Source organism: Pteropus vampyrus, unplaced genomic scaffold (assembly GCF_000151845.1).
Source record: "Pteropus vampyrus isolate Shadow unplaced genomic scaffold, Pvam_2.0 Scaffold225, whole genome shotgun sequence".
In the NCBI taxonomy this organism is placed as follows: Eukaryota; Metazoa; Chordata; class Mammalia; order Chiroptera; family Pteropodidae; genus Pteropus; species Pteropus vampyrus.
Window position 1 is genome coordinate 2,305,842 of NW_011889006.1, and position 27,182 is coordinate 2,333,023.

Here is a 27,182-nt window from a genome sequence, read left to right on the forward strand (position 1 = left end):
AAGATTTTTTTTGGTTTTTTTTTTGTTTGTTTTTTGGCAAGTTTTGTGCAGAGTTGATGGAAGTATGGTTGGAACACAAGGTAGTGATTCTCAGTCTAGCCGAGGATGCCAGAGACTTATAGCCAGTCATCCAGTTGCCAGAAAAAGCCACGACATCCTGCAAATTGAAGTGGTTTCTGGCCTTAAGAATTCATGCCCCACATTCCATCCTCAAACTCAGCTTCTCTGAGTGCCAGGCAGAGGAATACAAACTAATTATAATCCCTAGTGGGCCCTAAGAACCTTTAATTTTAGAATAAGGCTGCACTTCCGAAGAGACAGTTGCTTTAGGAGTGGATGATTCTACATACTGGGGGCCTCCAAGGAGACCAGAGTGTGAAAGTTCAGTAGCCTGGTGTTTAGAGCTAAGTGTTGCCCATAACTGCCCGTCGTTTCCAGCCCAATTAAGGTTTCTGCCCCTCTGAGATTTCAACAGCTATAAAGGATGGATTGACTAGGCCCCAGGCAGAGCTAAACAGGGCCTGTGCCATCCCCCGCGTTCAGTTTTGCCTGAATTCTCTGGCCTCTTGGGACTCTTTTGCAAGAATATTCTCAGAAGAGGAAGGAACTTGATCTTTGAAGATCCCTATAAGTGTCCAGCAGACAGTCGTCTGGTGGGAATGGTGAACATGACAGCTCTGACTCACAGGCCCCTTGGCTGGGGTTTCAGGAATCGGCTTCAACTCAGAGGTAGGCACAAGGCTAGGGCTTGGAGGACAGCTTGGACCAACACACACATCATTAGTTGTTTCCTGAAGACTCTCAGTCTGTAGTCATGAGTTTAGCACCTATGTGTTCACTACATGCTGGATACTATTGCTGAACATACCGAAGTAATAATGACACAGTCCCTCTCCTCAGAGAGGAGAGTTGGTAGTCTAGTTGGAGAGAATTCCTAGCATATGGAAGCTGCAGCCAACTGTACAAGACTAATACCGTGTGATATCGTTCTATGCACATCTGCCCCTTCAATAGATGGTACTTTTGCTCAAAAGGAGGGATTCTCTTTCTGAAGTTTGGACCATCAGTTTATTTTTTTTCTTGGTTGACTTTATTAGCACCGTTACAGACTGGTCTGAGATTACTAGGGCCACCTTTTATGTTTTTAAGAAATAGCCTCAAATGTGTCTTTATGAATTTCTTCTTTCTTCCATTTCTCTAAATAATGACTGGTTAATTTAACAGTGTCGCTTGCTGATCTCCCAAGGTCTCCCGGGAGTAGGTCACCAGCCATTGCTGCTTCTGAGGCATTAAGGTTTTTCCAATAGACTCTCAGATTATTTCTTTGCCTTTTCTAGTCTGACCTCATTTTTCTAGGTGAGTACATCTCAAAGTGATTGCTGAATCAGGATTCCTGGGAGTGGGCCTTGGAGTCTGTTACAGAGGATTGGAGAAAAATGGAGCAAATTGAGATCTGAAGCAGTTATGGATAGATTTAGGGATGGGGATTCCAAGAGAGTTAGGTAGTCTATAGTCTCAGGCAGTTGTGGAAACTCCAATAAGTCGTAAAAGACCCATGTTCCTTCCAGTTTCCTGCTCCGTCATTCTTGGGGTATGACTGTTGGTCTTTTTGCTCAAAATGGCTCCCATGGATCCAGCTATCACATCCTCATTCCTGGCCGTAGAATAGAAAAAGAGGGAAAATTGATGGGCCCCCTCCCTCCCTTTTAAGGATACTTCAAGCAAGTCTAATGTTTCTACCACTGTCTGTGAGGGAAAGCTATTCGATATCTCAGAGCCATGGTTACCTCATTTGTAAAATGGGCATGATAATACTTACCTCAGGAGGATGAGGGTTAGAGAGAATGCATATGGATTGACTGACACAACGCCCAGCCCACTGTACATGCTCTCTGGTACCTGCTGCTGCAGCACACCTTGACACCATTCCCTTTCCCTTCTTCCCCCTATTCCATCTCTTTATGGTCTCTATCCTGCCCTTTCTTTTCTTTTTTTTTTTTTTGGCCCTCTTTGCCCTCTGTTCCTACCCCACCTTCCCCCCACATCCCCTCTCTTCTCTGCCCCTAATTCTCCTGCTTCCATCCCTCATCATCTTCTTTATCTTTTACTTCTCTACCCTGTACTACCTTTTCCTTATATTGCTTCTGTGTCTCTGTCTTCTTGATGTCCTTAATTAATGGCAAAGTATCATTATATTACAAAGACCAGAGTTTAGAACTTGTGACTGGCCTTTGAACTGTAATTCAGCAATGAGTAATTTAAGAAAACCAAGTTTAATTGGTTTATTCATGAGTCAATTAGAAATCACATTTGGCAGTTAATAAGCAGAGATCAGAAATAGTGGTGGCTTAAATCAGTAGTTTATTCTCTGTAGGTTTTTAAAAGAAATCTGGGAGAGACAGTCTAGAGCTGGTCTCTCTGCTCTGCCATCCTTAGTGCATGGCTTCCAAACCCAGGGTTGTGTCATGGTCTAAGATGGCTGCTGGAGCTCCAGCTATCATGTCAGGTTTCTGGGAGTAAGAGTGGAGAGACAAAAAGGACATATGCTAGCTGTTTGTCTCCCTCTCAAGGACCTTTCATATAAGTCCCACCCAGTAGTTTTCTCTTTCCTTCATTGGCTTCCCATAGCTGCAAGAGAGGCTGAATAAAACTGGGATTCTAAGAGAAAAGGGGAGAGTAGATATTACGTAAATAATTTGCAAGGTCTGCCACTATTCATTCGGCATTAGTTTAGCACCTACTATCTGCTAGGTATTAAGACCAGTCAAGGAGTGCCCGTTCCAGAGGGGAGACACACAAAAGTAAACAAGTACAGTACAGAATGAAGATGGAAGAGGGATAGAGTGGAGGAAGGCATGAGGAAGTGTGCCTCACACACCTGCCAGGAGACTGTCAGAGTAGCCTCCAAAGTTTATCACACTCTGCATTTAGTTCCTCTGTGCCTTCTCCTCTGCTCTCTCCCTTTTATTGTCATTGTCATTGCCATTGTTGTTGTTGGGTTGTTTTTGACCCCAGCAATAGCTCTTAGAGCCTGAGGAAGCGGGAACAGTTGGCAGCTTAGTGGGGGCCTCTGGGATGGGAGCCACATGTTTGAAGAGCCAAGTCCAAGGCCCACAGGCAATCAGAGGCTAGTAGCAGCAGTGCATCCTGTTCCTGGATATGCCATGGCACTGCCAGGAGACATTAGCTCCAGGAATGGGGTCCATATCAGGAGGGGTGTACCTGACCAGGCACCTGGCATCAGCTACACTGTGCTGTCTCTAGCAGCTTGTCCTTAAATGAAAACTTTATAGTGGTATAATCCTTCTCCAGGTCCCATAAAATAGGTATGAATGTTTTATCTGCATTGATTAATCAGGAGTCTCAGGATGCTATAGTTAATCACATTAAAAAAAAAAAAAAAAGTACAGCTTTTATTTTCTATAAAATTAAACATTGATATTCCTTCTTGGCACTCAAAGGGAATTTTAGGAATAATTTTTGTGACCTGTAGTGTCTTTGATTCTCATCTTAGGAACACCTATTACCCTATCTCCTCTTCCACCCCTCACTCAGTTCCCTTTGGGAACTCAAGGAAGCAATGGGAAGCTTGCTGCAAAGATTTTTTTTAAAGGCATATCCCAGCCCTTAAGGGTTTAATCTTTCAGAGTAGACGGAAAGGTTAAAAGGTTGTTAGTTCTGACCCAATATACTCCTTATGAGCTTAGACTATGACACTGGGCAAGTTACTTAACTCTCCTTTGCTCAGTTTTCTTACCTGTCAAATTGTAATCCTGGTCATTACAGAGATTAAGAGATACGTGGGATGTACTTGGCACATTCAGTTATTATTACTGCTCTTAGCCACTGTGGCTGAACCAATAGGTTGAGGCCAGAGTGCGGGAGGCCTTGGATGCCAAATTAAGGGTTTGGATTTTAGTCTTTGGGCACAGAGAGCTGCAGGGGATTTGTAGGCAAGGGTGTGACAGATTATATCTGAGTTTGGGACTGTCACCAACAGGAGTAGGGAGGCTGGACTGGGACAAGGAAATATCTAGAAGCAGGTCCAAGTGAGGGGTGGTCAGGGCCTGAGCCAGGACAGCGGCAAAATCAGGGAAAGTAGACAGTGGATCATTGAAAAGACACTAGTGAGAGACAACCCAATGGCATTTCAGCCTATGTGACTAGGGGATGATGTCCCTTTGACTGGGAGAGTTGGAAGAGGAGCAGGTGGAGGTGGCAGAAGAAAGAAGTATGTGCATATGATTATTTCTGGCTCCAGGAAGCCCTGCCATGTGCTCTGTGGAACTCTTAGAGCTGGTAAGACTAGCAGCCCCCTGGAGGCCTTCTGTTTTCTCCCTAGAGTTGCTTCTCTCAAACTTGGGTTCTCATATTTGTGAGGAGGTGGGAAAGCTAGGCCTCTCCCAGGCCCAAATCAATTTGAGCCAGGGACAGGGTGGCCAGCATTGACCTGCCAGTGGCCCTGACCCTTTGTTCTCTCTTTGACCCTATGTTGTCAGCTCCCAGCTTTATACCTCCAAACAAAAGGTGGAATTGCATCAGTTGTTGTTCCTTGCAAGGCCCCAGGGGTTCCTCTGGGTAAGCTCACAGGCTGTTTTCATCCCTTCCTTTGACTTGTGCTGAAATTCTGCTTCTTGGCCTGTTGCAGTGTCTGCTTGGCTTCTGGGGCCTGAGCCCAGGTTTAAACAGGCTACCTTTAGTTTACCATCAGGATGAATTACAGGAAGTTGAGGAGGACTGTGGTGGTGGTACAAGCTCAGCCCCTCTTTTTAGTTTATTTTTATGTTAAAATGTTTATTAATACAAAGTAATACATAGACAGTTGAGAAAGTTATATGACAAAAAGGGACTGACTTGATGGACATAAGAGATCCAGCCCCACTCCTCAGGAAGGAGTGAAGATGATTGCGAACAGTTTCCTGTGTATTCTTCCAAAATTTTTCCATGCATATAGTCTTGTATATGAAATGTTCTTCTTCCTACTCCTACTCCTATTCTCTGTAGCAGTGGGGAGCACACTAAATTGTTTTCCCACATCAGCACTTACACATCTACTGCATTCTTTTTTTAAGATGTATATTCTTTAATATACTCAATAAAGGCTACAGTTAATTTTTTTTATTTTTTATTAAAATATCCTTGACATACACTGCATTCTTTTTCTTTTTTAATTTTTTTTTTGTTGTGTGTATAATATATGTATAGCTTAACCAATAATTTTCTAGCAAACATTTATGTTAACTAGACATTAAAATGTTTTGGATCTATGAAGTGAACTGTGACTTATAAAACATCTTCACAGCTGTTTTCTGGTGTGATCCTCATAGCCCTCTGAGGAAAACAGACCAGAAGAAATTTTTTGCAGCCCAGGATACTTTGTGAACAATGAGGAGATGAGAAAGGTTAGCGTGCATTTAATGAAGAGTAAAACTGGGTTTCTTGTTTGAGAGACTCAGATTATTTGAGGAACAGGATCTAGAGGTACACACACATGTACCTAGAAAGGACATGTAAGGCCGTATCCATGGAGTGAGTGTGGTGGGTGGTAGATGCCTGGGGGGGTGAGCTTCCTCAAAGGGGATGGAACTTGACCCGTCTTAAAATAGAGGGGCTAGGAATGAAATGAATGATAAAGGGAGGACATTTCAGGCAGGACAGCAGCACGGGCAGAGTAGGGGAGATGCAAACATGGCAGAGGTTCGGGGCCTCTCGGCACTTTTCCTTCCACCACCAGCTGGTGTAATCATTCAGTCAGCAATGTTTAAATGCCTGCTCTATGCCCAGCACTTTTGGGGTCCAGAGAGCAGCAGGGACAACTCTGTCCGTGCCTGTCCTCTGTGGTCTCTCAAACTCTAGCCAGGAGATGTTGGATGCACAACAGGCAAAACAAATTGATGGTGATAGAGTCAGAATATTGGTTACCTCTTATTGGGGGCATTATTGAGAAATGGCATAAAGAACCTTCTGGGGTGCTGGAAATATTTGCTATCTTGAGCTGGGTGATGATTTTGTGGTAGTATATAATGTAAGACTTCATGGCACTACATGCTACTACTTAAGTTAATGCAGACTGCATAGTCTAACCATGGGTATGTTATATCCCTATCAAACAAGCAAATAAATAGCACATTTCTGAATGAATGAATGAATGAATGAATGAATGAATAAAATGCAATAGCAAGAAAGCATGAGAAGGGCTATGCGTGGGGGAAATCCAGGGGCTTTTAGGACCACACTGCAGGAGGCTTATCTGCGGAATTGATATATAAGCTGAGATTTGAAGGATATGGAAGTGTTAGGTTAAGAATGGGGGAGGTATCTCAGGTGGAAGGAATAGACGATGCCAAGGCCCAGAGGGAGAAAGCCTGGTGTGCTGGAAAGTTGAAAGTGAACCGTGTGGAGTTTTGAAAAGATGAGAGATGAGATTTCAGACCCTCAGCTTCTCTCACTGTTGTTTCAGAAGCCCCCTTGTGAGTCTTGCTGCCTCTCTCTGCTCTTACAGGCATTGGAAGCAAAGCACCTTTCTGGTTTTGCCCACCCTCTTTCCTCAGAATTAGGTCCACCTTTAGTAACTAGGAAGTCAAGGCCATGTCCAGGCCCTTTATCTGTCCTTCAAAGAACTGGATGCTCCACAAGAGGTACAGCTTGCCATTCCTGGATGTGCTCTCCATCTCAGCTGCATTGCCTGGCTCACTTTGACCTTCCCTGGGAGTTCCTTTCCTAACCTTCTGGCCCAGCTGAAAGTAAAGCCATAACACCTATTCCAAAATCATCCCTACTTCTCCTGAGTTGAAAATATTTCTTCCTCTGAAGTGCCCACTTTTTGCGTGGTCTCCCATCACACAACTGTTTGTATGCTCATCCGCTTCAGGAGAAGTCTCTGCCTTACTCCTTTTTGGCATTCCCCCACCCCACCCCCCACCCCGTAGCAGTCTAGGTCAGTGCTGTTGCACATAGTTCCCAAATCAATCCCATAAATGATTTCTTAATTGAATGTTGTTCTCGCTGGAGGTTGGTGGAAGCTTACCATGTCACTGCCTGGGAAAGTGTGAAGACTCGAGCTTCCACATTCCCGACAGTTATTAACTTTTAGGATTTGAGAAAAAGGAATATAATTTCCTGGGAATTCGCAAAATCGTAAGTTATGCTTTATCTTTCATAACACTATATTTATGAATTTTTAAAGAAGAATGAAAGGCCAAAATAAACTGCAAATTATTTTTCTATAATAAGTTTCAGAGTTTTTTTTCTGTAAAAGAAAAAAGATTTTACAGTAAATGCATGGTTTATTATTATTAGGAATAATATATTGTGACAGGATTATATAATTAACATGTAAAAATGCTCTCCACCTGGTATATATATTTGATAGTAGAAAATGTTAAAGGAAGAGAGCATTAACACAAAATGAATGGTAAATAAAAATTATTTACTGTTTTAAGGATAAGGTCTCAGATATTTAATATTTAAATGTTATTAAAGTGACATTTAAAATCTTTATTTTGAAATTTCCAGACACTAAAATTTACTCTTTTTGGTGTGTATTTCTGAGTTTTTGGCAAATTCATAGTCATTAACCACCACCATAATCCAGATAAAGAATTATGCCTAAAAACAATGACATTCACTTGTGCTAATTCTTTGTAGTCAAACCTCACCATCTTAGTAAGCCCTGATCTCTTCTCTGTTCTTATAGTTTTGCCTCTTCCAGAATATTATATAAATGGAATCATAAAGTATGTAGCTTTTTGAGTCTTTTGTTTAGCACACTGTATTGAAATTTATCCATTGTTGTTGCTGTATGTATTACCTTTTTATTGTTGAATAGTATTACATTCTAAAGATGTGCCACAGGTTGTTTCTGGGTTTTGGCAATTTTGAATAAACATTCAGTGTACTGGTTTAAACGTAGGGTTTCATTTCACTTAGGTAAATACCTAGTAATGGGATTGCCGGATATGGTAAGAATATGTTTAAATGACAAACTATTTTCCAAAGCAGCTGTGCCATTACATCCCCTACCAGCAATGTACGAGAATTCCAGTTTCTCCATAACCTTGTCAGCATTTGGTATTGTCAGTTTTTGTTTTGTTTTGGCTACCCTAATAGGTATGTAGTGGTATCTCGTGGTTTTAATTTGCTTTTCCCTCCTTTGCACTTTGAACATTGTTTTCATGTGTTTTTCATCTGTATATCTTTGTTGAAGTATCTGTTCAGATCTTTTACCTATTTCTTAATTGGGGTGTTTGTTTTCTTATTGCTGAGTTTGAGAAGTTCTTTATATATTTTGGATACAAGTCTTTTGTCAGATATATGATTGGCAATTATTTTCTCCCAGTTAATGGCTTGTCTTTTCATTCTCTTAAAGTTGCCTTTCAAAGAGCCAAAGTCCATAATTTTGATGAAATCAAATTTATCAAATTTTAAAAAATGAATCCTTTTTTTGATACTATACTTAAGAACGTTTACCTAACCCAAAGTCACAAAGATTTTCCACTGTGTTTTCTTTTAAAAGTTTATCACTTTTATTTTTTACATTTAGATTTATCTATTTTTGGTTAATTTTATAAAAGGTGTAAAGCATAGGTCAAGTTTCTTTTTTTAAGTTTTTGCATTTGAGTTGTTTCAGTTGTTTCATAACTGATCTCTTTATTGAATTGCCATTTACTTTTGTAAAAAATTAATTGGCCGCATTTGGGTCTAAAATGAAAATTTTAAATATGCAAAACATTAATTGCCCTTTCTGATAACCTTGATACTTGTTTCATGACAAATATACCAGATGTAAGGAAATTTCCTTCTTTTTGAATTGATGATGGTTGAATAAAATGTGCGTCCAGAAGTATTTTGAAGTTGGACATTGAAGTATACATTACTTCGTATAAGCTCATCTCTTTTTTTAGTGATGAAAACGCTTTGCCCGATTTTGGTTTAGCTATTGCTTTTACTAATTAATACTGCTTTTACTAATTCAGATTTTAGATTAATTTCTGATCTAAAAGAATTCCACAGTACTCATCTTTTTTAAAAATTAATTAATTAATTAATTAATTAATTTGATTTCTCCTGTAGCAAATAGTCAAATGCTAGAAGATGTCAGTGAACATTATTGGGTAAAATTTGAATAACCTAACAAGTATATCTCCTAACAGAGATAACAATACTACACAGAATCACTTGTCAAATGGCCAATTTAAAGACTTATTTGTTTCTAAATTTATTTTTTAGAATACCACTTGTAGGATTTGTGTATACTCTAAATATAAATATATTAATACGTATTTGCAAGAATGACTCACCATTAGCAGCAGACAGGGCCATGAACACACACTTACTTACAACATGGCAATGGCTACAAGCAAGACTTGTTTAGATTGTGATCACTTCTCTCCTATCACTCCTGTTCTGGTTCTCAGAAATGTCAGCCTTAACTTTCAGCTCTGCATGTTAGTTTTTTGGCTCTTGTTTTGACTTGAAGACAGTGGATTCCTTCAAACCAGTAACATCTCTAGGTTGATTGTTAAGCTTTAATTCTCAACAGAGAATTATAATACTTTTTCCCATTTTCCCCATTTCTCAGCTGATGTTTCTCAGACTTTGGGATTCAGTAAAACAGATACATTTCCCAAGAAATGTTGGGAAGGAAATCTTGTATGGAACTACTAGTCAAGCTATGTCACAAGTCAGGACTTGACAAAAGCCGTGTGTTGTAGGGTATCCTGTAAGGTAAGCTTCACAGGGCAGCCGCTGTGTCTTGTCCATCCCAATGTCTTTGGGACCAGCTTGGAGCCTGACCCATGGAGGGTGCTCCATGAACATTGCTGGCCAAACAAATGGTTTTCCAGTGAATGGCTTTTTGGAAGCAGTGTATAAACAACTTTGGCTGATGAAGATGGTTCAGGTTGTAGAGTTTTGTGGCAGATGAGCTTAGAGAACCCTGTTGTGCCAAGTCTCGAACCACAAACAGAAAAGCTTATATTTTTATATTCTGGACACTGGGGAGAGAATCAAACAAGATTCAACTGAGTCTTTGTTGTCTCAGAGCCATAGGGTGAGGTGAGGGCAGAACAGCTTTTTATTCTCTGTTTTTTATTTAATCAAAAGGTCAGAGCTACAGAAAAGTTGAAAGAATACTACAGTGTGCATCTGTATTTCCTTCAGGAAGATTCATTGCTAACAATTTGTTACATTTGCTTGACATTGTGTTAGATTGTCTGCATTCTATATTTGTTAGATTGTTTCCTGTGGTTAGATTTGGGTTAACATTTTTGGTGGGAGCCCACATAGGTGATGAGTACTTCCTGCTGTTTCACATCAGGAGACATGATGGTGCCAGTTAGCCCCAGTAAAGGTGATGCTAACTTTAATCATCTCGTTAAGTCTATGAGAACTTTGTGGTCTTGTTGTTGTTGTTGTTGTTGTTGTTGTGTGTGTGTGTGTGTGTGTGTGTGTGTGTGTGTGTGTGTGTGTGTTTTAAGGCAAAGAACTTTGGAAGGAACTTTTCACTGACTTTTGGGAATAGCCGATGGCCATTTTAGAAAAGAGACTGTTTCTCTCTTGGTTTTACCTGCTATTGAGAAACATCTTGATGTAGTCAAAAAAGCCCTGGGAGTCAGGAAATGGGATCTGAGATCAAGCTCTACAACCATCTTTCCCCATGAGTGTAGACAAGTTATGTCTTCTCTCTGGGCTGAACCATTGTACATATAAGGAAATAGACGCTTAGAGAGGTGAAGCAATTTGCCCAAGGCCACTCAGCTAGTAAGTAGCAAAGCTAGGATTCAAACCCAGTTCTGTTTAAGTCAGTCCTGCCCTTGCATCATTATGGTGGCACCAGGCACTAGGTATACTAATGTTCAGAACCCATCAGAACATCAACAATTGTAGGATCTGAGGTGAAAGGGAAGAGAGAGGTAACTCTTGGCCAGGTTCCTCTCCTGCATGTGGCAGTCTTTTCCCTAGAAAGGCCTGGGGAACCTCAGGCAAGCTGGTAGGTGGGCTATTAGATGCTATTCAGCCACCTTTGGAGTAAATTCTTTCACACAGGTGTTACAAAGGTGAGCTGCTGGTGTGCTGTTCCAGCCCTGCCTGCCCAGACAGGGAGGTGCAGGCCTCCTGTACCTGGCCTTTGTCCATGTTAGGGTCAGTGCCAGGATCCCTCACCTGGGATCCCCAGGATCCCAAGAGTAGTCCAGGTGGATGGAAGAAGGTACTGCCGCAGCCTGCCTGGGTGCCCTGGTGGAGGGAGGGAGATAGGAAGCATTAATGGGGGAAAGGTGTACAGAGCCTTGCCAAGCAGGTCACTGTGGGTGGGGAGTTATTGCCTTTGCTCTCTGGACGCCCCAGGACTTGGGTGGAGGTTCTCAAGGAGGCAACCACAAAGAAGGGCTGTGGCAGCAACATTAAGTACTCTAGGACTGCTTTTGGTGGCCCAACAGCTCACCAACCTGTCATCTTCCCAGTTAACAGCTCTCCCCAAGGCAAGGAACACCTGAGCACTTGGTGAGTAGTAACATGGTGTCCTTCCCCAGAGCAGTTGTTTTGAGAAAAACAGTGACTCTGGCTCAATCAGGGTATGGTGTGTCAAGGCCATGTTGTCCTGTTGCTGTAGAGCTGAAAATCCTGGAAGTTTAATCTTCCCAAGTTCCAGCTGCTTCTCCCTGCATTGTTTATCCTCACGGGCCTCCAGGGAATGGGGCCAAATTCAGGGCCAGGGCCAGACTGGCCAGACAAGGAGCAGACTGTGCTGAGGGGAATTCTGGGGAGTTCTTCTACCCCCAGTTCATGGCCTCTTCCTATAGTACATCTTGGAGAGACCCCTCAGGGCACTGACAGACAGGTAGGCAGGGGTGGAGGGGACCCCTGGAGAGAGAGAACCTCATAGAAAGCAGTGTGTACAGACACACTCCCTATCGTCACTGGTTGTAACGTGCAGGAAAACAGTGGCAGTGCTTTACTTGATTCTTTTAAGGCAGCCCCTTCTTCCTGCCTGTTGGGGCTAATAACCATACTGGGAGCCTGACATGACCTGACATGTAAGGCCTTCTGCTTTCTGAATGAATTCCTTAAGTGTCATCACCAAGTCATGCCAGTCTCAGCAGTTCCCCATTTCACCCCGCACACCCTCCTGACTGGCTCTGAGGACTGGGGAGTGGTGTACAGTTTTTTGACCAGCTTTCTCACCGAGAACTCTTGCAGACTGTCATGCTGGCATAAAATCCAGAAGCTGCTTTCAGAGCGATATGAGAATTGGAAGGTGAGGGCATGGGCCAATTTTCTGACTTTCCAAAGTGCTTTAATGTTTAAAAAATCTGTTGTGTGCTCCCTGAGATTTGAATATGCTTATTTTATTTGTCCTTTCACTCCCTCACCTCTGTTCTCCCCTTCCTTCTTTGGGGGACTTCATGCTTTTCAGATATTTGCTAACTTGGCCCTTATCTGGGATCTTAATGAGCAACCAGATAGGTGTGCACTTGAAAAGGAAAGGGAGAACAGAAAGCAAATACTGAAAATGTCTTTGAGATCTAACACCAGGTGAGCTATTTGCTTCCTCTGGTGTTAATATTTGCCTTTAGTTTCTGAGCTGATTTCACTCAAGTAAGAGCAAGAGCTTTTGTGAGGGAGAAAACAAGAAGTTTCTGAAGGAGGCTCATGGCTCTCCTTCTTTACTCAGCTTTATTACAAAAGACTACTACAAACTAGAAATTACAACTACAAACATGTAAAAACTATTAATCTCCCCACCATCACACTCCTCCTTCCCTCCCTCCCATTCTAGACTGTTTTCCCTTCACAGCTTTTTACGTTGTTAGGCAAGTATATGTTAACTCTGTGTTGTCTTAAAATGGGCATGAGGCAGATGTGCAGTTCTGCCAATCGCTGTATACCACGGCCACCCTACCATGGCACCACATCTGAGCCACCTGCTGCTCTTGAAGGTCAGCAGAGAATTCCATGACACGGATGTGCCAGAATGTTGCATCTTGAGATAGACTTCTTTTTTCCTACTTCATCTTGCTACTTTCTAAAATAATTGTGTCTCATGTTTGTGTCATGCTTTTAAACCTTTTTTTTTTTTTTTTGCTTACTGAACACAGCACATGTTCATTATAGAAAATTTAGAAAGATCAGATAAGCAATGAGAAGAAATAGAAATTACCCCTGAGAGATATCCATCATTAACATTTTGGTGTATAAATTGTATAATACAAATGTTTTTTATATTTAATATCTCATCTGAACCTTACTGACTCCATAAGGAAAGGCATGTTGATATATTAGTCCCATATCTTAGAGATGGGAACACTGAGCCACAGAGAGTTTAGAAGGTTGTTCAGAGATACACAGCCTAGTAATGACAGAGCGGGGAGTATACTTGTCATACAGTCAGCACTAATGCTCTCTCCACTGTATCCCACTATCTTCTCACCTCCAGATAGAGAGGAGGGATGCCTGCTGTCTGGGTTTTAGGAGGGCCTGGGCAGTCTCTGTAATTTGTTGAATTGTCTTATCCAAGGGTTAATAAACAGGTGGAGCTTAGAGAAAAACACCTCAGGACACTTTGACCTTTCACTGCCTTAGGAGAAAAGATAGAAGATACACTTCTCAGGTTTAAAGTATTGCCATTTTAACTCTTTAGCTCCATCTCAGTTATCGGTGATTTTAGGAGCCAGACATTAAGAGAAAGTGATAAAATAAGGAAGGCGGGGTGGTCAGGAAGGTGTCAAATGACAGATGCTGCAGTAACTGAGAGGTTTCACCTGGAGATGATAGCTTTGGGGAGGAAGATGATGCAGGCTGAGATGGTGACCAGAGGTCACACAGGACAGGAGTAGGAATGGAAATTAGTTGGACGAAGGGTCCACTCACCAGGATACGGGGGTTCAGGAGTGGAAGTAAGAGGTAGTACAGTGGAGTGGTTGAAAGCTCCCACCCTGAAGGCAGACTGGCTTCTGGCTCTGTATCCTGACTCTGGTTGTGGAAATTACTTCACTCTTCTTCCTCGCTCTGGCTTTCTCCTCTGTAAATCGAGATGATAATAGCACCTGCCTCATAGTTTTCTCTTGTGATGCCAAAGTGAATCACTGTACATAAGGAGCTTATTAACAGTAATGCCTGGCACATAGAAACACTATGTACTGTTTGATTCAAACAGAATTTGAGCAGGCTCCATGTAAAAGTTGTAGGCGGTTTTGTGCATGCATTTGGCTATGACCTGCTTTCCTAGCCTTTTCTGGTTTCTGCCACCCTTGTCTGCTTATCTCTCTCTTTACCCCTCTCTCCTGGGCCTAGGATCCTGCACTTCCCCTACCCAGAATACCCTACCTCTCTCAGTCGTATAAAAAAAAGTAATATACTCTCTCTTTGATTTTATTTTCATCTCTGAAGTCTGTTTTCTCTAATGAGCATATTTTACTTTTAAGATCATTTTTGGATGACCCAGCTCTCCTCAGCCTCTTTCTTGAGGCATCCAGCAGAGGCCATTTCCTCCTCCCCTTCCCAGATCGTCTTGCCTTTCCCGTGGTAGTTGCAAGTACTGGTCTTATCTTCCTCCCTGACTGAAGCATAAACACTTTAAAGGTTCCCGAGGATTTGTCACCACCACCTGACTCGCTACCTCGAGAAGAACTGAGGCTTGCGGGTTACCTAGGCCTCCTTCCATTGAGTACTACTCCGGGGTTTGCTCAGTGAGAGGATTTTAGAGTCAAAGGAAGATAGAAGCACTCAATACTCTTTCCCCATGGGGAAGATGAAGCCAAGACAAATGAACCATGTCCCCCAAGTAACCTGGCAGATTAGCAAAAGAGCCAGCCCAACCGCAGCTAGGCTCCTTCCGAGCTCCATGTGTCCCCGGACTGTGTGTTTCTACCAATTTATTGTAATGCTGAGGAGTTCCTCTTTTGACTGGAATGGTCTAGAAAGCAGGCTTGGCTGCCGTAGAAAACTGAAGGCCGAGGACAAATGATCCCTATGAGGCTGCTTCGGGCTGAGCCATGAATGGAAATCTTTTTTTCCAATTAAAAAAGTTATTCATTTACTCAGCAAATATTTATTGAGCAATTACTGTCTGCCAGTCACCTCCTCTGAGACCTGAGGATCAGTATTAATCTAACATACAAAAATCTCTGCCTCGCAAGGTTTATATTCTTTTGGGAGACACGAACAGTAAACAAATGAGTTTTGTTTTTTTTTAATGCCTTTAGCACCTGGTCTTCCTAGGTGGTCTCCCATCCAAGTACTAACCAGACCCGATCCTGCTTAGCTTCCGAGATCAGACATCGGGCTTGTTCAGGGTGGCATGGCCGTGGCTCCACTGTGGCGTGAACCTAGGACCTTCTGCATGTAAAGCAAATGTGCTAACCGCTACACTATGGAACCACACCAACAAATAAGTTTTTAAAAGTACATGTATATATGTTTATATACATCTCTGAATGTGTGTATGTGTATATGCACTCAGACACACACATATACATACATATGTACAACATACTGTTCCAGATAGCGGTAAGAAGAACTACAGAGTAGTCGAAGCAGAGAAAGGAAGCAGAAGTAGCCGAGGGTGGGCTGGGGTGATTTTAAATACCGTGATCAAGTTGACTGCCATATTTAAGCAAAGCCCTGAGGAAGTGAGGCAGTGAGCCATATAAATAGATAGCTGGGGAAAGGACATTTTTAGCTGGAGGGAACAGCTGCAAAGACCCTGAGGCGAATATGCCTGCTGTGTTCAAGACCATCAAGGAGGCAACATGCCAGGAAGGAAGTAGAAGGTAGGAGCAGTTCTGAAAGGCCTCGAAGGCCAGCGTAAAGAAAGGCAAGAAGCTCCTGGAGGGATTTGATCACAGGAGGGACAAAATATGACTTAAAAGGATCACTCTGACTGCTGTGTGGAGAGTAGTTGGGATGAAGCTAGAAGCAGAGAAGCCAGTTAGCTGTTGAAATAATCCAGGCAAGAGATGATGTTGGCTTGGATGAGGATCATAGCAGATGGAGATGGTGAGAAGTGATTAGATTGGGGGTATTTATTAAAGGCAGAGCCAACAGGATTTGCTGACTCCAACATTTTGGCCTGACCAGCTAGAAAGTTGGAGTTGCCATTTACTGAGATGGGTAGTTGTTTAAAAAGAAAAGGGTGTGAATAGTGGTGTCTAGTCCATGCCCTGTAACCATACAGCTCCTAGAGCAGGGTTACTGATCCACAGATTGGTGGGCCTTTTCACATCTTTATTCCCCCATTGCCCTGTAACCCTACTAGCCTCCCTCTCAGTCAAAAGCCATATCCTCAAGAATACCCCTCCTGATCACCCCCACTGAGCTAGCATGCTCCATATATGCCCCTACTGCTCTCAGCATTTGTCCTTCAGAGCCCTGGTCATCCTACATATCTATGTATTTGTGTTAGTTTCTTGACTAATGTACCCTGGCATAGGATGGTAGGTGCTTAACAAATATTTGTTGAATGAGTAAATGAAAACAGCTGGCAGAGACCAGAAGAAGAATGGAAGGTCATTTATGGCATCAGCAGCCATAGCACCTGAGGTCTTGATAAGGTATCTAGAAGAGTCTCCTGGTGCACCCCGCTGCCCACTGGCACAACTGCCCTTTCCTCGGAAGCCTTCTCTGAGCACTGAGGGATCCTCAGCTCCCTTATGTCTTCCAGAAGGAGAGATCTAGGTCTCTTCTGGAACCTGGGCAGGACTTCTCAGTATCTCTCAGCATATTGTTCAGTTTTCTTCATTCAAAACACAGTTTGAAACATTTCCCCCTTTTCCTCCAATAATGAAAGTATCTTATGCTCATTATAAGGAATTTGGAGTCCCGATCCCGCCTGATGTCGGAAGCTAAGCAGGATCGGGCCTGGTTAGTATTTGGCTGGGAGACCACCTAGGAAGACCAGCTGGTGTAGGCGTAAAAAATAAAAATAAGAGATTGTAAGCTGGCAAGGTCCTTGCAATCTGTGAGGTCAACCAAGAGTTGCCTCGCAGAGAGAGAGAGAGAGAGCACGCACGCGAGCGAGAGAGAAGGAGCGAGAGAGAAGGAAGGGAGGAAGGGAAGGAGGGAGGGAGGGAGGGAGGGAGGGAGGGGGAGAGAATTTGGAGAACACAGAAAAATACAGTTAAGAAAATTAGAATCACCTATAACTCCACCCCTGAGAAAAAAAGAACCATTAACATTTTGGACCATGTCTTCCTACTTTTAGTTCTGTGAGTTATGTGCATGTCTTGACATTGTTGAGATTCTATTGTTTGTGAAAACGGTAGATTTTTAGTATCTCCTCAGTCTTCAGTCCTCAGAGGCAGCTGGGGCCAGGAGAATTGCTGGCTGGTGCTCTCCCCTTCTGTAGGTGGTGGACACACTCAGGGCTCTTTACTGATCCCTGCTGAAGAGTCTTCTTTTTCACTCAGATCTCTTCTCCGGGCACATTCTCATTAGCTCCCTGAGGCCAGCTTTTCCTTTGATTTAGTTTAACTCCACTGCATGGAGCTGACTCTTGGTGGAACTGGAAGAATTGTAGAATGTGAGGGGCAAAGGTGACTTCTCTGGTTCTAGCACTCTGAACAAAACCAACTCCCAAGCCACTCCTAGGGACTGGCTTCAGATTATCTGCTAGAGTGAATCCATTCCAGCCACACAGGCTTCTTGTGTGCCTTGAAGGGAGTGGGGTGACTTGGATTGGCAAATGGTGAGCAGAGAGCACTGTGGAGTTGCTGGTCTGGAAAACCAGGGCACTGGGACAGTATCCAGATTAATTATTGATTGGAAAGCTTGAGAGAGACTCCATTAGACCCATTCTTGCATGGCCTCCTTCACTGCTGATCTTGAAAACGCTTGCCAGAGACATGGGGCAACCTCTGCCCTTTATCTGGAGGCTGCCGACCTTCATCCCCCTGCAGTGGAGGGGAAGGAGGAAATGGCAGCAACAGGGTCAACTGCAGGGCAGGGATAGGGGGTGAGAAAGAAGTGAAAGAGGGTGTTTGGGCCCATCTCTCTGACAGAGAAGCAGGGGCTGGAGTAGGGAGCTTTCTGTCAGTTCTCTCTATTCCCACAGTTGATTGTAAGGCAAGGAATTGGGAAATTCTTTTTGTTTGGGTCCCTAGAATTTCAGTAGGCTATCACATTTCTAGACCTGGAATATCACTTGGTCCATATAATCCCCTAAAGTGATCCAACAATGATGATAATAGCAGCAGCTACACTCCCTCTTTGTTGGACACTTAACTGTATACCCAGCACTATTAAGAAGTTGCTGTGTGGCTATTTAATGTTCACAACAGCCAGTCAGATTAGGTGGTAGTATCGCAATTTTAGGGCTGAGAAACTCTGAGGGGTTAGTGTCTTCCCCTAATCACAGAAAGGGAGGGTAGAGGCGGGGTTTGAACCCAGGCCTGACACAGAAGTTGGTGGAATTAACTTGTATAGAATATTGCATTTCAAGGACATTAATACATGAGAATTGATACAGTGGCAAATGCTATGACTAATAACAGTATAACAAAGGTTCATGTTTTTACTTTGTTTATTCACTCAGCAAGTGTATGTTGAGCACCCACTAAATGCTAAGTACTGTGTCAGGCACTGGCGACCTACCTCAGCAGGACAGGACATTGCCTGGGAGACCGATAACATGGTGAGGCCAGACCAGTTAACAGACATTGCAGTTTGACACAATGATTGCAGATTTGGAGGATCGGGGTCAGGCTTGCAGCAGGAAGGAAAGGAATGTGACTGGCCAAGGAGAGCTTTCTGAAAGAGGAAGTGCAGGTGGGTCTTGAAGGAGAGTAGGCCCTGGCTAGTAAAGGGAACAGCATTCCAGGCTGACGCCACTGTGAGCCTCTACGTTCAGGGAGTGATGCTGGAACATGAAGCGAGTAGGATGGGGCTGGAGAAAAAGGCGAGGGACCAGAGCCCATTGTTGTCTTTAGCATATAATGGGTTATCTTCTGGCAGAGAGTATCTAGAGGGCTTTGACCAGGATGTTCTTGACAGAAACAGTTAGGAACTGGCAGCTAGACAGAAGATTCAGCAGTGATGGCTCCAGACTGAGGCTAAGAGCAGCTTTCAGACCTCTGGGGCCCTAGCTGGGCAGGGACATACCAGCTTCTGGTCCAGTCTTACCCAGCACCACATGTTCGGTACACAGCGTAGTGATTAGGACTTGAGCTAATCTGCTTAGACTCAAATTCTGCTCTTTCAGTTAATGTGTGACAGGGAGCCAGTTACTTTCTTTCTCTGCCACAGTTTTCTCATCAGTTAAATGAGGATAATAGTGCCTCTTAGGGTCATTGTAAAGATGAGATATGTCAGTATACATAGAAGCTGGTATGTAATAAACTTTGGAGAAGGGAAGCCGATACCATTGTGATGGAAGTGGTCAGCCCGAGGCTCTGGAGCTGTGACCAACCTTGGGCTCTGGTACAGGGAGAGGCCTATCAGTCTGCGCCACGTGGTAAATGGGATCCTGGTACAGTGACTGACCCCACTCAGCATACAGCCTGCTGGTGGCCATCAAAGAAGCTCCATTTCTAGAGGACGATTAGACCTAATGGGAAGGATTAAGGTTACTCAGGCCCCAGATCAGGCCTCTCTAGAGCTCTGGGTTGTTTGGGTTAAACTCCTAACTCACTCTGCCCATGAAATTCACCTGCCCAATGGGAAGTGAATGGAGTTGTTGCTCTCTCCCTACCTTAGCTCCCTAAAGTTCTGAGTTTCTTCTTGGGGCAAGGAAGTGGGTATTAGAATGGGAGCACTGGGGCCACATGTGCACTGCAGGTTTGTGTGTGCGTGCATGTGTGCACGCCAGAATGGGAGTAGTCCAGGCATTTGTTTTGTAAGAAATTCTTTTGCTAGAGACTCTACTTTCTATCCAAGTGTCAACAGAGCAGGCCTCCCTCATTCTGGCTGCGGGACCCTTGCCCTGTCTGAAGACAGTACCAACCTCTTAAGTGGGGTGAAGCTATTACATGATCAGAGGGTTTCAGGCTCTGGCATAGTGCTGGGGTTGGGGGGCAATAGTGAAAACCAAAATTTCTCAGCCACATAAAAGTTAAGCCTAGTTCCAGAGTGTGCTATTTTTTGTGCCAGACCTAAAAAAAAAAAGAGGAGAATAGAATTCATTGCAGGGATAGTGGTGTGTGGGGTGGCAGCTACCTGTGAAAATCTATCCTCTGGGCCTGGAGATGTGGGGGAGGGCCGTGGTGGGTGTCAAAGTGGCTTCTGGCTGGACAAGCTGAGAACAGTGGTAGGGGTGGGGCAGCCTTGGCACTGGGTAGATGGGCAGACCTCAGCTGTAGATGGAATAATCAGGGCTGTATGAAAATGGATGGCGTCTAGCAAAATGCAGGGGTGGGTGCAGTACATTGGTTACATGTAAATATGAAACAGCCCAAGGGATGCGTGTGGGTTTTAGAACAACCAGACTGTAACTCCCCTCTTCCTTCAGCTGGTATCCTTAAGAGGTCGCAGCCAGAAGAGACAACTCCAGGCTGGGGAGGAACACTGTCTGGAATCCAGAGATCATGGTCCCAAATCCGAAACTCTCACCAGAGCCCAGAACCACATCTGATCCCAAGAGGCAACCATGTACACCCCCAGAAACTAAGAACAGTAACCCTGGTCATAGTGAAATAACCTACCAGCTGGTATGTGGAAGCGGAAACTGAGCCTCCGGGGTGTCAGAGGTGCCCAGCACCACAGGTCATCGAGGTCTGGCCCGGCTTGACTCCACTGTGTCTGCAATCTTGTGGTCTTTAACTTCATCCTTTAGTGTATTTGAGAAGACACTCTGTCTGGCTCGGCAGGCCTGGGATTTTTGTCACTTTCCTCATCTGCCCATGGGAGCTCACAGGGCTTGCCTCACAAGGCTTAATCCTTGTGAGGATTGAACAGAGCCTAGTGTGGGTGCCCAATGTGCAGTGGGAGCTCAGTCAGCTCTTTCCTCTCCTTCCAGGATTCAGTCCGGACAGGGAACCCTGTCCCATCTCCCCAGCATCACTCAGAGGATACGGGGGAATGCGTGAGAAAATACTTGTCAAGTATCCATACAAGGCAGTGTTGTAGTTTTCTCTGTTTCTACCTGCTGAGAGGGAACCCCCAAATCTTCATGTCACCCTCTCCCTGGCTCTCATCACCACAGCCTGGTATGCATTTCCCCTTGTGTCTGCTGACACCAAGCTACACGGATTCAAAAACAGTTTGTTCTAATCAGTCTCATCCGTCTGTGCTCATGGCTCTTAGAAGTCACATTGTCTGATGCTTCTGTCCCCATGCTGCTCATCCTTCTGATGCTACTCCTTGGAAGCCTCCTGTAGCCCTTCAGCCATAGATAGGCCTTGTTGAGGGTCTCTCTCCCCTGAGCTGGCCCTGCCTCCTCCACCTCAAGATTTTTTCAGTCCTGCAGAACATGAAGAATCAGTGTCTCTAGTCCTTGTTATTTGGATAACAGCTAATTTTTAAAGAGAGTTTAATATATACCACAACAGTCACAAACTGCTCTTGGTGATCGCCAAGATCCTTTTACAGTGTTGTCACCACCCCCTTCCCCACAGTCCCACTCTCCTCTTTAGCTAAGTGTTCTTATATCCTGCTATTTCAGTTAGGATTGTGTTGAGCTGCATGCAACTGAAATCTGGCAAACAATGCCTTGTAAAACAGGCGTTTTAATTTTGTCACCTAACAGGTAGTCTGGATGTGGGCATTCCAGGGCTAGCCATTCCAGGGCATTCCGCAGCTCTGCTATGCCATAGTGACCAGGCTCCTTCTAAAGTCATCCAGCTTCCCCTAATGTTAACGTCTTATGTAATCATAAATTTACGGAAACTAAGAAACGAACACTGGTACAATACCATTAACTCAGCTAAGCAGAATCTTCTTGGAACTTAGCAGTTTTTCCACCACTGCCCTCTTTCTGTTCCAGGATTCAGTCCACTATCCTATGTAGAATTTAGTTTTTATGTCTCTATAGTCCCCTGCCTGTGAGACTTTTCTTAGAAAACTAGAGTTCTATATGACTTGTAAGTTTTCCTATTCTACTATAATAATTTGGAAATTATACATTCTATTTATGGTATCTTACTGGTTACCTCTGAACTTTTTACCTGTGTATTTGACTTCCATTACCAGTCCATAAACTTTATCACTCTTCTTTGTGGCTGTCTAGAATTCATGTTTCCATATCATTATTTATTTATTTATTTTCATATTTTTTGCCTCTGTATTTACTGTGGCTCTTGACAGGCATAGAATAAGGCTACCTTTTGCTGTACAGGTTTTCCAATATACAGGTGCTGAAAAATACACAAAATTCCCAACGCACGAGTTGTTGTACTTGTATCCTTTATAATTCTGGGTTAAGCAGTGAAGGGATGCAGCATTTGTGTGCATGTGAAACCATACAGTCTTGTTCACCTTCCTTCTTGCCCAGGACTTGGTGTGTTCTGCCCCCAAATTCCCAGGTCCCACTGTAGGAATGATGCCAGCTGACTCTTCTGTGCTGTCTGGCTTCAGATCCAGGAAACTTATTCAGGGTACCTGCAAAGCCCAAAGCCCATGTGTTCTGTCTTCAGTGACTCCCTTGGAGATCTCTCCTGGGCCTTTGGGAGTGGTGTCACCGGGGAAGGGCTCATCACATCCCACCCACCAGGGACAGAGGAGGAGGAGGAAGATTACTAACCTAGGGCCTCAAAGATACTGAGGTGCCCTCTCTCATTGTTTCTCATTTGTTGCCAGAAGCCTTCGCTACGTTTTAGTTTCGAATTCGGCAGATCCTCCTGGCCCCATGACAGGAATCTGTATCTCCCCACCATACTGAAAATGAAGTAGGAATGGCTTGCTCGGATCAGTTAATTAAAGTAGGAATGCTTGTGACAATGAGCTACATGGTTTTAGGGTGTCCTTGAGAACCTTAGAAGCCCCAAAGGACAGATAGCCCTATACTAAGAAGCTGCAGGTGCCCCAGCCACCCTTGCTGCTTCTTAGCCTCCTTGACTCCAGGTGCCCCACCCCGTCAGCGGTGGGGCCTGTCTCACCATTAGCTATGGAACAGGATGGCTGACAAGACATACCAACCCATGACTTCTCTGGCATCTTTTCTGAGCATCATTCAGACTGAACCTTTACAGTCGTGTGAGCCTTTAGACAAGACTAGCAGCTCTCAAGCTTGCTCTTGTCCTTCTCTGCCCTCTGAGGGAATACAACTGTGGCTGTAAACAAGAGGATGAATAAGGCCTGGGCATGCCTGGAGCTAAAATCCCAGACCCCAGGAGGGAGAACCTGATCCACTTCCAGGCGTAGTTGAGGAAGAAGCCCAGGTCTCCAGCCAGCAGCATGGAGGCTGTCACCAGGAAGCCCACTGCCAGCTGCCACTCTCCCTTGTACTGTTGCACTGGGCCAGGAGGAGAGGCAGGAGAACAAAGAGAGTGAGAACCAGGGCCCTGTACCTGCCAAGCCTGGCCAGAGCCAGGCCAACCTGACGAACCCCCAGGGTCTCAAGTTCAGGGAACTGGTGGCACTGTAGGGAGCCAGTGCCCTAGTTCCACTGGCAGAAGTTGTAGAAGCCGATCCTCAGGCTGAGCAAGTCAGTGAGGTTGCCGGCCTTCCAGAGGAGAACGTAAAACTGCAGGGAGATGACCACAACCATGAGGATCATGATGCCAAGGAACAGCAGCTGGTCACCCCACCTTAGCCTTGGGGTAGTCCTTTTCTCCTGCCCTTTGCAGAGCCGCTTAACACCTTCCCCTTCCCCCCCCCCCCCCCCACCCAGTACAGTTCTGGAGGCTGGGAATTCCAAGATCAAGGTGATGGTAGCTTCGGAGTCTGGTGCAGCTCACTTGCTGGTTCACCGTCTAGCTATGTCCTCATGGTGAAAGGGCCATATCAAGTGCTTTGTTAATGGGCATTTAGTTTGTTCTCCACCTCTTACTAGTCACAAATACTGTAATGCATAGTATATTATGTCATTTCACTTAAGTGGAAGTATAGCTTAGGTTACAACCTAGAAGTGGTATTTCTGGGTCAAAGGGAATGTGCACCTGTAATTTAGACAAACATAGCCAAATTCGCCTGTTAGAGGTTGTACCAATTTACCTTTATACCAGGGATGTGTGAGATTGTTTTCCCACATGCTTAGCAACGTGTAAGCATTTGTTTTAATCTGATTGTAAAAAGGGTATTTCAGTGTTGTTTTAATTTGCATTTCTCATTCTATAAATGTTGAGCATCTTTTCATATGTTCAAGAGCCAAATGTGTACTTTTTTTGTACACAATTTCATATCTTCAGCTACTGGATTGCTGGTCTTTTACTTATTAATTTCTAGGAACTATTTTAGGGAAATTAGCTTTGTTAAGTCACAAATATTTTTCTCAATTTATTATGGTTTTTTTTCTTCTGATGGTTCTACTATGTAGAAAGTTTATATTTTTTATATTCAAATTTATTAATCTTGGGGGTGGCTCCATAATGGTTAGCACATCTGCTTTTCTCGTAGAAGGTCCTGGGTTCGCGCCCCAGGTGGAGCCAAGGACCATACCCCGGGGGCGCCAGGCCCTGATACGCCAGGCCCTGAGGGTGCACTGCGAGCGCATGGGAGGAGACGCCCCAACTTCAGAGATCCAGTTCTTAAGGGGAGATGGCAACATCTGTAGATCAGGGGTGGAAGAGGGAGGAGATTAAAAGAGAAGGAAAAAATTTATTAATCTTTACTCATAATCTTTTAACCCATAAACTTTTATGTGTTTACTGTCATTCTTAGCTCTTCCCCCACCTCAAGACTATTTGTATAGTTCAGGTGTTTTTGTTTTAACTTTAAAATCTTTGATTTATTTGGGCCTTGTCTTGGTATAAGGTGTAAAGTAGGAATCCAGCTTAATTTCTCCAGATGGCTACTCACTTGTTCCAGTGATTACCATTTATTGAAAGAGCCACCTTTTCCCTCTGATTTGAAGTGCTGTCTTTTATTAAAGTTCCATATGTGTTTTCATTTATTTATTCACTTTTTATATTCACTTTCGTTGTCTATTCATGTGCCAGTACCACACTATTTAAATTATTGTAGCTTTCCTATAATTCTTTTTATTCTTTTCCAGCTAATTCCCTGTCATATTTGCCAAAGTGTCTCCACCCGAATTCTTTGCTTTCTTCAAGTCCCTTCTTTTACTCTCAGTAAACAATAATCCCTCCTACTTAATTGACTACAAAGAGGCCATTCCATATGAACTTTAACCCCTCCCTCCCAACACACACACACTGCTGTGTTTCCTTTTACTTTCTTCATCCTGTGCCCTTGAATTATTCCCCTCTCATCAATCTTCCTGCCCTGGCTTCCCCCTTGAATCTTCCTGTCTTTCTCTGCAGATCTCTCCTCTATCTACAGCTTATTTCAGTTTCCTCTATTCCAAAAAACTTCTTCCTGGCTTTGCTACTTTCTCAATCTAGTGTCTTCTTATACATTTCTTTTCCTGATATGTTCACCAAAAAATTAGTCTCCATTTACTGTCTCAGCTTCCTCGCTACCACTAATTCTTCAGAGCCCAGATTTCCATTCCAACTACTTGGCTGCAACTTGTTTCACAAGGTCATCAATGACCTCACAGTCACTGAATCCAGTGGTATCAGTTTATCACCCTTAGAACTCTGCAGTATTTGACCAGGTTGCCCGCTTTACCCTGAAAGACAGCCCTATTCTTAGCTCTGAGATGCCAAGCTGTCCTGTGTCTCTCCTGCCTCTGGCCACTGCCCCATTGTCTGCTCTGTTGCCTCTTCCTCTGTCCTTCCTTGACATGTCACTCTCTCCTTTGGGGAACTGAATCCCTTCCTGTGGTTGTCACATCAACAAGGATACCCCCAAAGCTATAAATTCCCAGCTCCCCAGCTCTTAGACTCTAGGGCTAAACTTCTAAACTGCCTTAGGAAAACCAATTAAGGCAGGGGGAGATGGAACGGGGAAGGCCTGATAGAAAGGAATGATTACAATCACCAGGGGAATTAAAAATAAAAATCCTGTTGTCCAACCTGCTCCCCAAACCAATCAAATGAGAGTCTCTGAGGATGGACCTAGACATCCATATTTTTTTAAACTCCCCAGTGAGTTCAATATAACCAAGTTTGCAAGTCTAGAGCAGGGTGAGAGGGACGAGTCTCAGGTGATTCTTGTCTTCTGGTTTTGATAAGTGGGTAAATGGGCATGTGGGTCAGTAAGGTAGGGATTACAGAGGAAGGACAGGTTTGGGAGAAGATGGTGGGTTCTGTTGAGATAGGTTGAGTTTGAGCTGCCTGTGGGACGTTCAAGATAAGGGGTCCCACAGATGCTCGAATCTCCCTAAAGCAGGTATTCTCTGCTCCTAATCCTTCTAGGCCTTCACTAGCACGGAGCAGAATTCAGTCACACTCCCAGTGCCAAGGCCGTTGAAGCACACACGTCTGGATACAACCCATCTTCCCCGCCATCCCTCCAAATCCTCTCTCCTGTAGCACCCCACTCCCCAAACAACAGGACTCCTCACCATTCCACACTGTGCTGCTTCTGAGTCTTTTCTCATGCTGTATCCCCAAGAGGAGTCCCATGCCATCTCCTCTGGTCAAAATCTACCCTGTTGTCAAGACATCTCCCTACTGTTCCCTGCTAGGAAGACTCTCCCAAATTACCTCGATCTTACCATCTCTGACTGTGACATTTTTGGACGATATCTTAGTTGCTGAGGTTTGGAACTGACTCCTCCTGGATGATGCAGACATGGGGGTCACCACCTAGTAACTTACCTTAGGAAAGATTACAGGATGGAATATATCTCCCCTTACCTAATGGCTCTGCCACTGAGGGTCTAGTTGCAGATTTTCTGTCAACTGTGAGCCTAGCATGGCAGGGCTCATGTCTTTTATCCACATCGAAACACAGGAAGGATAGGAACCACTCCCTTCAAGAATGTTGGCTTAGAAAAGCAATGATTTTGGGGCCTGAGTACTGGTGAGGACAGGATGGGGGTTGGGAGGTGTGATGGATCTCAGGATCTCCAGGGGGACTGGAGAGTTTCAAAAAGCCCCTCAGGTCATTCTTATGTGCCTCCTGTATACTCAGGAACTCAAAGAGCAGGATGCAGCAGAGAAGGCAGGGAAAGGTAGCATAGTGGTGTGTCACCCTATCTGGTTAAAGAAGACTACTCTGAACTCCTACAAACCTGCCGTAAAAGC

General features: G+C 44.1%; 1 protein-coding gene and 1 pseudogene across 5 annotated transcripts in view; one reads left to right on the forward strand and one right to left on the reverse strand.

Annotated features, from left to right (window-relative positions):
* Positions 1-27,182, forward strand: part of PPARD (peroxisome proliferator activated receptor delta) — a 71,055-nt gene that overhangs the window by 29,566 nt on the left and 14,307 nt on the right. The window lies entirely within an intron of this gene.
* LOC105301048 lies at positions 23,140-26,533 on the reverse strand (annotated as a pseudogene).